An 11,166-nucleotide genomic window follows, 5' to 3' on the forward strand; every position below is an offset into this window, starting at 1 on the left:
ATATCGAGAAAAAATTCTTAGAGAATTCCTTGAAGAAGTACAGAAACGAATGGTTTTAGTAATTTCTGGGGGAATCCTCGCAGAAATTTCAGCAAAAGATGCTAGCAGAAACCAATGGAGGCATTCATTCCTGGATTAATTCCAAGAGAATTCTCAAATGATTTTTTTCGTAATTGCTCTTGGTATTCCTCCTTGGATTTCTTCCGAAAATTCGTCCTAGGATTCCTCTAGGATTTTTCTTGAAGTTGTTTCATAAAACCCTACTATGCTTCAGAGATTTCTTCAGGGATATCTGTAGGAATACCTTTGGGAATTCATTCAGTATTTGTTGAAAGTTCTTAAGTAATTCTTACTAGATTTTTTTTTCGGGAAATCTTGCTGAGATTTTTCAAGCGTTTTCAGCAGGAAAATATTCAATTATTGCTCTTTACAGTCCTCCGGGAGTTCCTTGAGGATTCCCTGCATGAGGAATGCAGAAAAAATCTTGGATAATTTCTACCAGAAATGTCTATTGAGAAATCCCAGTTACAGTCTGGAAGAAATACCAGCAGTAGCTCCTAAAACAATCTCAAGAGGATTTCTGCTAGGAACACCAATTTTCTGATAAAATCCATCAATAAATCACAGCAGGAATTTAAGGAGGAATTCCAGCAATAATGTGTTATGGTATTGCCAGAAGATCGTCGACGAATCCGTGCTGAAATTTCTAGAGGATTCCATGGAGGAATCTAAGAAGAATTTCTGACATTCCTGGAGGATTTGATTGATTGATTTAGCTTTGTTATAGAGACTTTCAGCCCTTGGCTGGTTCGTCTCTCGGAGGATTTCTGGAAGTATCCATGGGTTTGAAGGTATCCTTGGAGAAATCATGACAGGAATTATTGCGGGAATTTTCGGAAAAAAAAACTCTGGAGGAGTTCATGAAGAAATTCTTGGAGAAACCCCTGGATGAAATACAGGAGGAATTTATAGAGGAACTTCAAGTGGATTCCCTGGAGGAGTCCTAGGTGATTTTCATGGAGGTACCTATTCTTGGCGGACGACTGAAAATATGTTGATCCAAGGGTCTCTCAGTTTTTGAAAATCAAACGGTTTTATTCTATTCTGCCCGACGTTTCAACCATGGGATGTGGCCTTTTTCAAGGGATGATTGACCAATTTTTCCCTTGAAAAAGGCCACATCCCATATCCAAAACGTCGGGCAGAATAGAATAAAATCGTTTAATTGTCAAAGATTGATTCCTTCGATCTTAGAGGTATCCTTGAAGGTATTTCTTCCGTAATCCGAGCAGGAAATTCTAGAGAATCCTATCAGGCATTCCTGAAGGCATTTACAGAGAAATTTTTGAAGAAATTCTTGTTGGGATTGCTTTAGATGGTGCTCCCAGGGTTCCTGTACAAATGCTTCCTGTGATACTTTCAAGGATTCCTCCAGAGATTTTTGTAAGGATAATTTTTATAGGAATCCTTATTAAAATTATTCTTGCGATTCCTCCCACGATTTCTTCAAGCAATCCTAAACAAATTTCTTGAAGAATATAATCATATACAGGGTGTTAGGTTCCTGAGTGCAAACTTTTTAAAGGGTGATAGAGGACCATGAATGGTAAAAAAATTGTTCTACGCATATGGTCAAATCTCAACCGTTTCGTAGTTATTGAACTCCCCATGTTTTTGACTCGTATTGCCGTAACTGGGTATAGCTTTAAAATGGTCAAACTTATCGCAGTTTTTTTACCCCTATTCGAAAGATTATTGAAATTTCTATCAAATGGCATGTTTGAATCGATTGTTTTAGTTAAATAACTGAGTTTTCTGGAGCAAAATAGCTAAAAATAGTGTGTTTTAATTTGATTATGTCGATTATCTTTGAAAGATGCGTAATGAATTAAAATTCTTTCTTTGGCAAAATTGTGGCCCCTGTTCCACTCTACAATTCGTTCTTTGACGCCAAACTTCTAACTCTTTTCGTTTTCTTGCAATTTTGATTTAAATGTGCGGCACAGTGCGCAAAAAAGTGCTTACCATGACGATTGCAAATTTATGATCTGAAATGCGGCGTTTAAATCTAAATTGCAAGAAAACGGTAAGAGATAGAACTTTGATGTCAAAGAACGAACTGTAGAGTGGAACAGGGGCCACAACTTTGCCAAAGAAAGAATTTTAAATTATCAAGCATTTTTCAAAGATAATTGACAAAAACAAATTAAAACACACTACTTTAAAGCTATTTGCTCTAGAAAACTTAGTTATTTAACTAAACCAATCGGTTCAAAGATGCCATTTGATAGAAATTTCAATAATTTTCCGAATAAGGATAAAAAAACTGCGATAAGTTTGACCATTTTAAAGTTATAGCCAGTTAAGGCAATAAGAGTAAACAACATGGGGAGTTCAGTAACTACGTAACGGTTGAGATTTGACCATATGCGTAGAACATTTTTTTTCACCATTCAGGGTCCTCTATCACCCTTTAAAAAGTTTGCACTCAGGAACCTAACACCCTGTATTTCTACTAGGATTTCTCCACAAGTTCTTGCTGAGATTTTTCAAGTATTTTTAGCTGGGATTTCTCCAGTTATTACTCTTGGGTGTCCTCCAAGAATTTCAGGAGGATTCCCAGCAGGAATTGCCCGAGGAATTCCAGCAAACTTTCTGGTGGATTCTACTAGGAATTGTGAAATTAAATTTTAGCAGCATTCCTGGATCGTGGCGAGAACTTCTGAAAGAATCACAAGCGGTTTTCCTCCAGCAATTATCGGAAAAAATTCGAAGTAATCCTCCGTCAGAGGCTTCTTCTTCTTCTTCTTTATGACGTTCGCATTGGAATTTGGCCTGCCTTTCTTCAACTTAGTGTTCTTAGAGCACTTCCACAGTTATTAATTGATAGGCTTTCTTTGTCTGCCATTGCATGAATTTGTACATTGCGTGGCAAGTACAATGATACTCTACCCTGATAACAATTGGATGCTGTACAAACGTTTCTCCAAGTATTTTAAATCAACCTTCATTTGAACAAAAGCTGAGCACAAGAAGTACAATTCTTTATTCAGTTCCATAACATCTAATTTTGGCGATTTTATTCAACCTATAGCTGATTTGAGGTTCTTTAAAAGGCTGTTTTATGGCTTAATATGCGCTTAATCAGTAATCAAATAAATTTATTAATTGTGTAGAAATAAAAATAAAAACACTTTAGTGAGTCTATTTTTATCATTATCCCCAGAGATGTTTTGAAATCTATAAATGAATCGATAGGAAAACTGAGAACTTAACTCGGACCTCATGATTTATAGTCACTCACCTTAGCCTTTATACCACAGATTATTGCATACGTATGCTTGAAAACAAGGGCATTACTTGTTGTATCTGAATAGTCAAGAACATTAGAACTAAGGCTGTATTAAGGCTGAACAAGCGATGTTGACTTCACAAAAATATGCTTGGGTCAGCTGTCAAAAAAATATTTGATTAAAGGTTGAACAACGGATGATTAGTTCTGCATGTCAGTGTATGCTTTCAAGCTGGTTACACAGATGAAGAATATGCTATTCAACTTGATATTCAGTCATCTATGTATTGCTGATTAAACAGGTTGAACAAGCCATACTTCAGATCAATATTCATCTATCATTGTGTTCAGCCACTGACACCATTAAACAGCCAATGCTCAGGTAATACTCTCACTGTACAGCATTTGTTGTTACTTGGATATGCTCAGGGAGTTGAGAAAATTACCCCGACCGGAACGGAAACTGAACCCGCCGTCTCCGAATTGGCGATCGATAGCCTTAACTACTAGGCTATTTGAAGAACCAGAGCCGTCAGACCTTCGCTTATTCTTCTATTCCATACTTTCTTGTAGAGTCAAAGACATCCATGAAGTGGCAGCCGTCCGCACAAGGTCGATTTGTTTTCTTGGTTGAAGAACTCGATGGAGAATCGCTGTTCTTAAAAATTACTTCCTCAACTGACCCCCTTCCTTCGTCTTACTAATGGTTTGATGAGCATCGACCCACTAAAGTAACATGCAAGTTCGTTTCTTTGTTGCGCCAAATTCGAGCAGCTACCTTAAGAACCGCATGCTTTCTCTCACCGACCGTCATCAATTATCATGGTTGTTGATCCAACTGCATTCATCCTGTCTGCTGCCGTCGCGATCGTGAGGATGAATTTCAAACGAAGAAAAGAGCGACGACCGGCGTCGTCGTCGTCGTTGTACCTAATGCCACTAAGCGCGGGTGCGCGTCTCGCGAGAGCGTTTCGCGCTCGCACTTGAACACCTCCATCCAAACAGCGAACAACGGTCACCGCGGGACGACGACGGAGCAGACGGTTTAGTTCGAACGCAGTCGCGGTTCGGTTCGTAGCTCGCGCCAAGCGAGAGAGGGTAGTAGCTCTAGCTAGCAGCCTAGCAGCCTAGATCTTTGCCTAAGGATATCTTTGCCTGTAGGAAAATTGACTTGGTCGCGCCCGTTAAAACAGGAAAAACAGTCGTCGCGCGTGGACAAAAGGATTGGGCATTAATCGTCGCGGTCCGTCGACAAAGTGTGCTTGCTGGCGGTTTGACTGGTGGAAGAATTTTCCTCCGTGGGAGGATTGTTTGCAATATACTTTGGCAGGGAATTTTCTCTGACTAACATACATAAGTATACCCAGTGGAAGGCAGAAGAAGATTTGTTAAAAAACGTGTAGCGGCGGTGGCGGCGCGTCGAAAGAAGAAAGTGTCGGTCCAAAAGAATCCACTCAAACGATCTCGTTTGCACGTTTTTCCCGCACACGCATGTTGGCTTGGCTTCTGATGTGCTTACAGCTAGCCAGCCTAGAGGGGTGAAAAATCCGAGTGATTCAGTTTGTTGTTTATAAATATTTTGAACGCTTCCGAACGTGGATCTCTCAGCTGGATCGTCTGGATTAATACTCTTGTTGAACGAGTGTGGTGAAGAAAAATCGAATCGAAGACGTTCTCAGGAAAAGCGAGTGGATATGCCCAGTGGTGTGAATGATCCGGCAGCTGAGTAAACGGTACATAAAAAAGAAGAGATTATGATATTAAAATTGCTGGTAAAAACTGAGATTCAATTAAAAAAAACATGAACAACTTATAGCCGCTGTTATCATATCGGAAGAAATCGAAAATAAGTGATTCCAGATAAATTTAGGATTCCTTGAGACATTTTTAAAGAAATTTCTCAGATGTAGAGAAATATTCTTATTCTAGTTTTTCAAACAATTTTGATAGTTCAGCCTAGTCTACACGCACATACACAGCCATTCATCGAAAGGATCCTGGAAAATGATAGAATCGACTTCTTCTATAATTTTTAATGTCATTACTAATGCTTGCATTGCATCGGAGATGCTCTACAAGCATTCAAAACGCTATGCGTACTGTGCACGGAGTCTGTAACAACAATACGTAACACGTAGTCTAGAAGGAGTTCACCAATATGTTTAGTATACTGAAAACACTAGGCTGAGGCTTATTTTTCAAAAGTTGTTGAAACCTGGAATTCATAAGCTCTTCTGGATTCAAATGACATAAATAGAGAAACCTCTGAGTTTGAGCCTAAAATATTGAGATTTAGAGGTTGCGCAATCGCCTCATAGTTGAATTTTCGAGAAATAAAAAGGTATTTTCACTTCAAGTGCAATAACTTTTTCAATTTTCAACCGATTTTCAATATTTTTTATGAATCTCTCACAAATCAAATTTCAAATAAACGCATAGAACATTAAATTTTTCCAAAGTCACGTGAAATATGAGTTTTTGAAGATCTAATTATTTTTTTTCTTCTTTTTACAACAAATTTTAACTTTAGAGTCCTATAACTTCCAACCGTTTGACCAATTTCAAATTTGTTTGCTTGCTGTTGAAGATATTTCTGTTGCCCATCTTTGTCCAAACAAACTATTCGTCAAAGTAGTCATTTTTATGACACTTTTTACCAAAAACTGTCAAAACATGGCTTAAAACTTGTTTTTTTTTTACAAAATTGTAGTTTTGACGATTTTTTGCATTTTTTCACTACAAACCAGATATTTAACATCATATTTAGGGATATAGAACACATTGAAATATTTTTTTTTCAATTTTTTTCTTCGCATTTAGAACATGAAAATATTTTTTGATTCAGAACACTCGAAAAATTAAAGTTCAAGGCTTTGCTATGATTTTTACTTTTAGCCCGAAACTAAGCATGAAAACAATTAAAATTTTGCCAAAATTTCGATTTTTCTAAAAAAATACGTGTTTTTGAACGGTTCTTAGTATTTATCCATTTTGAAACGATTTTTTAAAGGTACGGACGGGCTTGGTGGTCTAGTGGCTACCGCTTCTGATTCATATGCAGAAGGTCATGGGTTCAATCCCTGGCCCGTCCCTTTCATCCTACTTTGTATCTTTCTATCCACTTTCTCTCTCTCTCTTCTCTACATATACAACTCATGTATATACATATGTTCATAGCCATCGCTAGAACCAGAAACGAATTGGAAAAAAGTCGTTTCCCTCCCTTCCATCTTCCACTCACAGCACAGTGTATATAACGCCTACAAGTTATGCAACCAAAGCGTGCTGTGCCGCTTGACCTTATTCACCTTATTCACCACACAATGTATCACCTTACGAACACTATAAAAAAAACCCCAATCCATGGATCGCATCACCGACCCAACGGTGACTCCCAGATCTCCCATCCTTTCCATCTAACAAATACCCCAGTCCGTGCTGATTGTGGGGATGCAGAGGTGATCTCGGTCTTTAGTAGCAACAACCAGCACACTCTAACATTCCTTTCCCCTTCCCAACTGACTATAAGGACGTGGCCGGCGCCGTTATTGATCCAAAAATGTATGAGCTGCTTAAATTGCACTTTGAGAATAAGTGGAGTGTCCCAGCCCTTATTCATTTGGATCTCAGTGCAATTGGTACCAGCTCAGATCAATCACGGAGTAGCAACCATTGACATGTATAGTCAGATTTGATCGTTTTTTTGATTTTTTTTTGAAACGATTTTTTAAAGGTACCGTAAAATGGGGTAACTTTGATAGTTTTTCAGCGAATTTTCTCAATATTTTTACATGTAACAGTATTTCCCCGTGTTTTATATTTTTAAAACAAGTACTGGGGTATCAGTTATCAATTGCAATTAAAAGATTCGATAATCTGGAATATTTTGGATAACTTTTAGTTTTTCATATAATCGAAAATCAGATTTTCATTTTGGGGTAACTTTGATAATGCCCTAAAAACACATCAAATCTCAAAAAATAATCACAGATTGAAATCTTAGGAGTATGAACATGATGAGAGAAGGCTTGTGGAATATATTAGATAGAATTTTCATAGCAAAACATTGATTTTTTACTAAATTCAACATATAAAAATGAGTTTGTGGAATATTGAGTGCAAAACACAATAAATTTAGCTATCAAAAATCATTATCTTTGTAATAATAAATGCTTAATGGTACATCAACATATGATTACATGCTATTCATGGTTAGTTTTCTTTGTTTGGGTTGTTTTTTAATGTTTTATTAACAAATTTTGAACAACACACATTTATCTACATGAAATTACAAGGGCATTGCATACTTTTAGGCGTTTATCAATGTATGGAGATTAATATCCCAATTTACAAAATTGCTTCCATTTCGTAAAAACACACTTCGTTAAGAGATTCAAGGCCAGATTTGCAATCTACTATGATGAATCTATCGAGAATAAGAGTCCATTCATTGAAAAAATAGTTGTAACGAAGTCGTATAGCAGATTGTTTGAAGGGGTTGATAAATGACAAAAATATCAACAATTTTTATTTTTTGCCCAAAAAGTTGTACATAAACTAGATTTTAATGAAAATACGTCTAAGATAAACTCTCATATGTATAAACTTGATTTACGTTTACCTTTTTCTTAACTGGTTGAAGGAATCATAGTTATAAGATAAATTACACATTGCCTGCCGCACTATCAAAGTTACCCGCATTATCAAAGATACCCCATTACCCCCAAACTGTACCGTATTATTCATTGCATTCTTAGGCCACAAAAATATCTACAAAAGCAAGCTAAAAAAATGAAATTGGTCGAAGGGTTAAAAAGTTATAGAACTCTAAAGTTAAATTTTTATAAATAATCTTAAAAAAACTCATATCATGCTTGATTTTGGAAAAATTGAATGTTCTGCGAGTTTATTCATAATTTAATTTGTGAGAAATTCTCTCAAAGTTTTATGATATTTTTCCTAAAGTTTCTGGTATAATATCTGACATGGTTCTTCTTTAAATGTGTATTGCAAAATGAAGAAACGAAATGTTAGTGCAGTATTCGACCGAAATGCTTAATACTGTATATATAATTCTATTCTAGCGAGATTGTTTTGGCCGAATTTAAAATGAACAAAAATTGTAGAATTCAAGAAGATTATTTGGATTTAAATGATTTTGGAAAAACTTGTTCGGGTTTGGAAAGATGATTTCAAGATGACATTTTGTGGCAGGACTTCTAGTTTAGGTTATTTCTGAATGAAAAAATAGTTATTTATGTAATGAGGTTCAAAAAATCGAGTTTTGCAACGAGTTTCATACAAAATTTTACATTATGCAACTATTTTTCATAATGCAACTCTTTTCAGTTGCATAATGAATTAGTTCGGAAAAATTGGCCATAATGATACCAAAATGAGTTATACAGAAATTATGATACTGAATTGCATAAAATCCTTTTTCAAATTCTCGAACAAGTTTTTAAAATATATTTGTCAATGTATTTTTTAAAATATTTTCTGCAATCCGGGATTTTTCCGAAATTCTGGAGAGAGGTCGAAGAATACGAAATATTATTTCAGAAATACTTTCAGAAATTTACTCCGGAATTCATAAAATAGAAAGTCTCTAGAAATTAGAAATTATTAATTTTATCAGTGGTTTCATTAGAAACTCACTCAAGAATTTCTCCAGGAATGTCTTCAAAGATTCCTCCAGAAATTCTGTCAGGAATTCTTCTAGGAATTCCTTCAGGAGTTATCTCAAGCATTTCAGAAATTGTATCAGGTATTTCTTCAAGAATTTCCCCATATTTTTATAGAATTCCAAGCGAGTCCTTCACATATTTAATAATGGATTTCGTTGGGAATTCTCTCAGAAGTGAACTCATGATTTACTCTAGGGATTCATCCGGAAATTCCTCTCGCCATGCCCTCAATAATTTCTTTCGTAATTTTCTCATAGATTGTATTAAAAATTTCCTCTGAAAAAATACCATTGTTAAAGCTTGGGTGGGACATTTCTTCCTACGTTGTGTTTTTGTGTATAAATAAAAAAACGATTTTAATTAACCGTCCTGCCATGGCGGAGGTATAGTGGTAACTGATCTTTATTATGCGATACATTTACATGCATTTACTGTACTGTGGGGTAATACACTTGCGCCAACAACCATTTTCAAAATACAAGTGAAGAATTGGGTTCGATGGCTAGACTGATTTGATTTACCAATACCATCGTTATTTTTTACTTATATTAATTCCTGAATATGAATTTCAAAGATATGGTGTTCATACAGATTTTGGGGATTTTGGTCTTTTTTTTCAAAGTTATTTCGTGAAAAAAAGTTGAAAAAATCTCAAGGAAAATCTGAAGCATTTTTGAATAAAATCTCTTACTGAGTTCTTGAGGAATTCTCTTACCCCTTGCCTAGGATAACTCTGGAAAGTATTTTAGGAAAAGAATTTTGAATTTTTGAATTCGGTGCCGAATTCTTATAAAACTCTGGTTAATTCTACAATAATATCATCCCTGTCAGAAATTATTATGAAAAATAAAAATCAACTCCAAAAACAACAATAACAATAAAATCCAAAGAGAAGAGAGAAATCGCTCGTTGAAATCCAAAGTTTTTTTAAAGAAAATCTTGACTGTGGAATTTTTGAAATACAACAAAATCATCGTCTAGCAGGAATTTTTCAAAAATGGGAAAAATATTCTAAAACCTGAAAACAAATAATACTTTTGCGAAAGTATTATTATCGCTAGTTATAGCACAGCTAGATTTCTGGGTGTAAATCTGAAAAAAAAATCTGTCAAAATAAAAAAAAATGTTTCTGAAAGAATCTTTTAAGGAAACACTTCTTGAACACTTTTGAACTTTTTCACTAGTCAAAGTTTTAAAACACTTCACTTTTGCAAAAGAAAAACTAAAAAAAGAAACTTTTGAAGTAGAGAATGGCTTGCAAATTCCTTTTAATTCCACTGCTTTGCTTATCTTCAAACAGATAGGCCTGTCCGTCTGCGACTTACAGAATTCTTCAGTGTCGAGTGCTTGACACTGAAGAAGTCTGTAAGTTGCTTCAGTAAGTGTAAGATTCCTGCACGAGTTCCCTTCAGGGATTCCTCCAGGAATTCCCTCAGGGATTCCTCCAGGAATTTCCTCAGGGATTCCTCCAGGAATTCCCTCAGGGGTTTCCCCCAGGAATTCTCTCAGGGATTCCTCCAGGAATTTCCTCAGGGACTCCTCCCGGAATTTCCTCAGGGACTCCTCCCGGAATTTCCTCAGGGATTCCTCCCGAAATTCCTTCAGGGATTCCTCCCGGAATTCCCTCAGGGATTCCTCCCGGAATTCCCTCAGGGATTCCTCCCGGAATTCCCTCAGGGATTCCTCCCGGAATTCCCTCAGGGATTCCTCCCGGAATTCCCTCAGGGATTCCTCCCGGAATTCCCTCAGGGATTCCTCCCGGAATTCCCTCAGGGATTCCTCCCGGAATTCCCTCAGGGATTCCTCCCGGAATTCCCTCAGGGATTCCTCCCGGAATTCCCTCAGGGATTCCTCCCGGAATTCCCTCAGGGATTCCTCCCGGAATTCCCTCAGGGATTCCTCCCGGAATTCCCTCAGGGATTCCTCCCGGAATTCCCTCAGGGATTCCTCCCGGAATTCCCTCAGGGATTCCTCCCGGAATTCCCTCAGGGATTCCTCCCGGAATTCCCTCAGGGATTCCTCCCGGAATTCCCTCAGGGATTCCTCCCGGAATTCCCTCAGGGATTCCTCCCGGAATTCCCTCAGGGATTCCTCCCGGAATTCCCTCAGGGATTCCTCCCGGAATTCCCTCAGGGATTCCTCCCGGAATTCCCTCAGGGATTCCTCCCGGAATTCCCTCAGGGATTC

At 37.0% G+C, this 11,166-nt stretch overlaps 1 non-coding gene across 1 annotated transcript in view; it reads left to right on the forward strand.

The window, feature by feature from the left end:
- Nucleotides 1–1,207: 1,207 nt before the first annotated feature.
- LOC109417952 (uncharacterized) overlaps nucleotides 1,208–11,166 on the forward strand; it is a 35,875-nt gene continuing 25,916 nt past the window's right edge. The window contains exon 1 of the transcript XR_009997975.1: nucleotides 1,208–5,025. This is a non-coding gene — a transcript (uncharacterized LOC109417952). The remainder of the gene's footprint in view (nucleotides 5,026–11,166) is intronic.

Source organism: Aedes albopictus, chromosome 2 (assembly GCF_035046485.1).
Source record: "Aedes albopictus strain Foshan chromosome 2, AalbF5, whole genome shotgun sequence".
NCBI lineage: Eukaryota > Metazoa > Arthropoda > Insecta > Diptera > Culicidae > Aedes > Aedes albopictus.